General features: G+C 51.2%; 1 protein-coding gene across 1 annotated transcript in view; it reads right to left on the reverse strand.

Annotated features, from left to right (window-relative positions):
- The window catches only part of JAK1 (Janus kinase 1), a 245,296-nt gene extending 242,743 nt beyond the window's left edge, over positions 1–2,553 (reverse strand). The window contains exon 1 of the mRNA XM_030812953.1: positions 2,388–2,553. The gene's annotated coding sequence lies outside the window, so the exon portion shown is untranslated. The remainder of the gene's footprint in view (positions 1–2,387) is intronic.
- Between the last annotated feature and the right edge of the window lie 3,447 nt (positions 2,554–6,000).

The raw sequence follows: 6,000 nt of genomic DNA on the forward strand, positions 1-6,000 counted from the left end.
TAACTAAATCAAGTTATCAATATTTAAAATTAAATAAAATTTAAAATTGAGCTCTTCCTCACCCTAGCCATATTTCGGGTGGTTAACAGCCACGTGGCTAGGGCAGGTATCCTGTCTCTGTCACCTGGATTCTTTTAAACCTGAACTAGAGTAAAAGATGTTACCCCATCAACCAGCAAGTCATCTTACAGCACCCACCAAGTGCTCAAATTATACCAAGTATTTTCTGCTCCACTTCCAATCCTTACGTTGTCAACACTTCAGTGATTATAGTTTATTAGGCAGCCCTTCCAAAAGACTGAGTATTTTAGCTCAGAGAGGAAAGCGTATCTCAATTCAGGGACTGAACGGAGACACTGAGATTCAAAGACAAGGAGTTAATTTCCAAGGTAAAGGTGGAAAATCCTGACATCCTTACTTCTTTGTCCAGGGTATCAGTCACCCACAAAAGTTACAATTATTGTTTATGAGCCTCTCAACTTACATACTCACAGCAGCTGTCACTGCATCCTCAGGTTCTCTGTCTTCCTCAAGTGCCCTCCTAGCTTCCTGAAACAACCTTCTCTATCTACAGCAGATTCTGCAGAGAGGCCCCTCTTTAATTCATATTCTGAAATGTGCTTGTTATTGTTGACATACAAAAACTTATGAATAATTCAATAAATGAATCTTGAACCATCCTATTTATCATTCAGTGGTCTAGGTACCCAACTCTAGAGGAAAGCTTTTCTGAAATACATGGGAAGTATCCCCCAACCCTCCCACAAAGGAACCAATTATGAACACTATACAGTCTTCTCTCCCTTCTCACTCCCCATGTCAAAGTTCATTGTGTTCCTCCTGCAGCTGATTTAAAAGTTGATCTTTTCAAGGAGCTGGATTCCTAAGGTAGTTCTATTTTGAGCCTTCTTCCTGTTCTGAAGCTAAAGTTGGAAGGGCTTAGGTGGTGATGTCATGGAAGGGAGACTGTTGGTTTTCACAGGAGGGTCTTCTCTGGCAACTCTGGGGATGCTCAAATGGGGAAAACTCAGAGTGTTACTTTTGATCTTTTCCCCCCTCCTTCCCTTTATAGAATATCAGCTATTCCTTAGCCAGCAAAAAAACAAGTTCAATAAGCCTGCAAACAGATTTACATATTTTACATGCTAAACATCTAATAAATGAAAAGACTAAGAAAAAGAAAAATGCCTCACTGTAAGGAAGAGAAGGTGACAACCTCTTTCTCCACCCCTCTCCCCAAATATCTATCATAGGACAAGGGGCAAAGAGGAGGGGAGGGTCGACTGGTAAGAATAATAAAGGGATTATAAAGCTAGGAGGCTTTTAGAGGGAAACGCTGTTGGAATATTCAGGACAGAAGGAGACCCTTGGGTCCCTGCTCTTCTGTGTTCTCCTCCCTTTTGGAATGGTTAGACTTGGGCTGGGTGTGTCTTCTGCTTGGGAGGCGTTTTTTTGGCGCTGGAAAAGCATAAGGGGCCAGGGTGGGGCCTGGGGAAAGAAAGCCAGAGACAGGCTGCTTAGGCCTGGCTCTGTGCTAAGCTTAAGGGGAAAATAAAGGGGGCTATGGGAGGACAGGAGATTCCATTAGAAGACCCAGAGAGGAATAAGAAACAGCGCACGGGCCAAAGGGGGTCACTTCTCTCTCTCCCTCAACCTAGGCCCAGGAGCTATTTGCTGGTTGGTGGGGGACAGATCCAGAGGGAAGAGAAAATCCCAAAACATCTGCAGACCACAACTTGCCGGGGGAAAGGCGGGCTGGCGACAGACATGCCAAATGAAGTCAGCAGGTGAAAGCAGCAATTTTTGGCCAATGCTGGGATTGCGGAGGGGAATAACTAAGGACCCTGGAGAGCAGGGGATTCCCTGGTTTCTCAGCTCACCTCTCCTCCAACGCAAGCATAAGCACAGGTGTGGTCTTTCTCCAGGAAGGTGGCAGCTGGCGTGCGGGTAGCAGAGTGAGGGAAAGAATTCCTCGCACAGGAAGGCAGGGAGAAGCCCTGGGGTCAGCTGCGGCCAGGAGCCGGCGTCTCCGCCAAGTCCCCTCCCCCTTCCTGAAAACCGACCTGGACCAGCACAAATTACAGCAAAGCACCCCTCTCCCCAATAATGTTTCTAATAAAAGAAACAGACTCTCATGCCTATATAAAAAAACCACGAGCTCTAGCTGACGAAAATAAACAGGTGAGCCCGGGGAGAAGCGGGAAAACACTGGGAATGGGAGAATGAAGGGGGAGAAGGCGTTCCCGAACGTGCAGAGAAACCGAGGCTTCCCCGCCCTCCCTCCACCCTCCTCCGCTCCGGCCAGGGAGAATCTGCGTGGCAGGGTGCAAGCTAAAAATGCCACTGACGGACCCCTCTTCCCGCCCCGTGCCCGTTCTCCCTCCTACCCCAGACTCCAGCGTCCCGGCCTCGTGGTAGCGCCCGGTCCCCCGCGCCGCGCGGGGCTCGCCCTCTCTCCGGACCGCCGCCGCCGCGGGGACTCCGGTCCTCCTCTCTCCTTCTCCCTCCTCCTCCTCCTCCTGCACCGCCGCCTCCTCTTAGACTCCTCCCGCCGGATCCTTCATGTAAACAACATCCAGGCTCTATTTACAGTCACCGCCGGACGGCGAGGGACCCACGCCAGCACCCTGGACGCGGGCGGGGGCGGGGGCGGGGGAAAAGCGAGTGCGCAACATTTACACACACCCCGCCCCTCCGCGCCGCTCCCCTCCGGGGGCCGAGCCGGGCGCCCAGTGCTCCCCGCGTCGCCACTGACACCCCAGCGAGGGCCGCACAAAACCGCGGAAATGCCCATGGGCGAGGTCGCCCCGCTACCCCTCGGGAAAAACACACGCGCGCGCTAACAACAACAAACCCAGCCCGGCAACACCCTCGGAGTCGGTCCCGGAGTGCGGAGGCCCGGCCCGGCCCGCCCCGCCGCCCCCGCGCCCCGCCGCCTACCCCGAGGTGGCGAACTGCGTGCGGTCCCCCGAGGAGGCTGAAGGCAAGCGCTAGGCGCTGGGCAGTGGCGCGCCCTCGGCCCCCGGCCCCCGGCGCCGCCTGGCCCGCCCCCAGACCCCAATGCGGATGCCGAGCGGGCCGAGCCCCACGGCTGCGTGTGCGTGTGCGTGTGCGCCGCGACCAGCCTCGCCGGAGCCGTTCTGTGCGCCCCACGGCTTCCCGCGCCCCCAGGCCGGCTCCGACGCGCCGCGAGACGGGGCCGGGAGCGCAGCGCCAGCGCTCCACGGCGGCGCACGGGCGCGCACTCGGACGTCCACACTCCGCGCCCCGAGCACCGCACGCCCCACGCAGCACGCCTCACGCCTCCCGCGGGCGCTCGGCCCCGCGCGCCCCGCCGCCCCCGCGCCCGGCCGCCGCCCCCACACCCACCTGCGCCCCCGGGGGTCCCGGGCCCCCCTTCCTTTGTTCTTCCCGCTATTTGCATGAGGATTATCTAATGACGCAGCAAGGCTCGCCACAACGTGACCGTCGCCATTTTTCTGTTTTTATTCTATCTCTGCCATGTGATAGATGGCGGGGGGGTTGGAAAAGGGAGAGAGACGGGATTAAAAAAAAAAAAAAAACTTCCGGGTCTCATGACCGGGAAGGGAGAAAAACAAAAGGGAGACGAGACACAACTCTAGGGGAAGGATGTGTGTGCGTGCGTGTGTGTGTGTGAGAGTGTGTACGTGCGCGCGCCCTCCCACCCTCTGCTGCGAGAAGGGAGGCTCCGGCAGCGGACAGGCAGCATCCATTCTCCCACCGTGAAAACCAGTGACCCCGGTGGGTCCAGCTCGCACCCTCTGGTTGTGGCGGTCGCCCGTCCCGGCCCCGCACGCGCCGCGGAAGCTGGGGGAGCTGTCAGCCTGCTCCCCTCCTCTGGCTGCCTTCAATCGCCCGTCCGCCCCAGAGCTCGCTCTCCTTCTCGGGCGGCTGTACCGTTGTGGGCTACGTTCAGAGAAGTCCCACTATTGCCATGAGCAGGGACATAATAGAGTTTAAAGGCCCCCGTATTTCCTAAGTTTTAAAACAGTTTGCTTCGACGCTGTTGTTTATTACAACCGCGTGGCAACACCAGGCACAATCTAATGTTGGTTCCAATCCTTCCCTTCTTTCTCTACCCCCGTTTCCCCTCTTTTCCCAAAGTGGGGCACACCTTGGTGTGGTCTTCAATGGGGATTGGTTTTGTGGGGATGGACCGTTTATTTAAATAAGTGGTTGTTCAGGGTCAGAGAGGATTGGTTCAGAAGACAGATGCATAGAGCAAGGTGGATTCGTGTTACACTAATCTTATTCACATTCAGAGGGAGTGATAGACATTTCATTCCTTCCGAAGTTCACAGCTGCTGAAAAAAAATATTTGGGAACTCTGCCACGTTTTCCGGTGAGATATAGAATTTTGAACTCTTGTTTACTACTGGGTTCCCTTCAGGCACTTTCACTTTTGTTTTTCGTGAGTTTCCTTTCTGGTTTTGTTTTGTTTTGTCTCTATTTCATAATTCAGAGCAGAAATGGACTTTATAGTTGAGCAGGGTTCCTGGCTTTTACAGGGAGAGAAACGGAGGCTCTGAGTAGTGCTAGGAGTTGCTCTAGGGCACACATTTAATTAGAGCCCAGCTTGGATTGCGCCCTGCTCACCTGTCGTTTCTCTTAGGGGTTGGCTATAGAGGATGGGGTGGGGACGGGACTCACGGAACATCGTTATGTGATTGTTGTGAATTATCTTTATTAGACTCACACACAGAGTTGACCACTCTCCCCTTTGTGCACTCAGTGTGTGGTTTTTACATTTATTTTCTGGTGCCTTTCACAGATCAGCGTACGGCAAAGTTGCTGTATCTCCCTCTAAGGGTAAGCTTTGAGGCCAGGGCCATGCTATACTCATTTCATATCTCCCATATTGAGCACCATGACTAGCAATGAATGAGCAAATGAAGGCCTGAAGAGGATCTTTTCCTTAATTCCATCCTAGGAAATTCCTTACATGTTTCTGGTGAAGGTAGAACACTGGAGATGCTTTTTGATTCTTACACCTTTGCAGACCATTCTTGGCAGTCTTCTTTAATTACAAAGCCAGGCAAAACATGTTTTGCTTTTCTCAATTTTTTAAATCAACTGCTTCTCCCCCCGCCCCGCCCCGCCCCGCCCCTCCCCTCGTTTTACCATATTTGGTTCCTCTTCTTTAAATTCTTTCTAATTCATATGAATAAATTAGTTATGCCAACCTTTGCACTTTGTGAGTTGCTTTTGCTTTTAGACTCCCAAAAGTTTGGTAAAGTTCAAGCTGTGATTTAACCTGGTGCAGACTGGAAGCAAATCATCATGGGCAGACAAGACTCTGATTCTTCCTGGGATCAGTGAACTGGGAGGCTGGCGGCTGAGCAGGCAAAAGAGGGCTGTTGAAAAGATGTTAGCATCAGGCAAAAAGTACACGTTTACCAAAAACAACGACAACAAAACAAACAAACAAAAAACAGAATAACTGCCGTATATAATTACAGCTCAGAGAAGGATCTGGATTGTCACAGATAAGTTCTTATACATCTGGACTGATAAGGTTCCATTGCGTATCTGAACATGATCTGCATGTATTCTTCTGGATGGGGTAAATGAAACTGGTATGAATGATTGTAACGTCTACAACCCATATGTTTAATCCTTGATAACAACAGTGTGATAGTAATTTAAGTGTATCATCAGTTTGCAGTCAAGGTGGAGATGAAGTCTAATTATATATGTAAAGTCATTTGTTCTTTTAAATACAAAACTGAACAGAAAAAAAAGAACATGGCTCAAAACATATAGTTATAAGAAATACCTCCATACCTCTTGTCTTACACACATGTGAACTCACGCATTTTTAAAAAATCAAACTTTAGTCTTCTGAGGTACCATGTAGTGGCTGATTAAAGGAAGTTCTTATAAGCACCTCACCAGTCTTCCTCTCTCCAATATGTACTTGAAAATGACAATTCCTGGAGTCATGGTGAGAGCATAGACTTTGGAGTCTGGTACTAATCT

The sequence above is a fragment of the Nomascus leucogenys genome, chromosome 5 (assembly GCF_006542625.1).
Source record: "Nomascus leucogenys isolate Asia chromosome 5, Asia_NLE_v1, whole genome shotgun sequence".
Lineage (NCBI taxonomy): Eukaryota > Metazoa > Chordata > Mammalia > Primates > Hylobatidae > Nomascus > Nomascus leucogenys.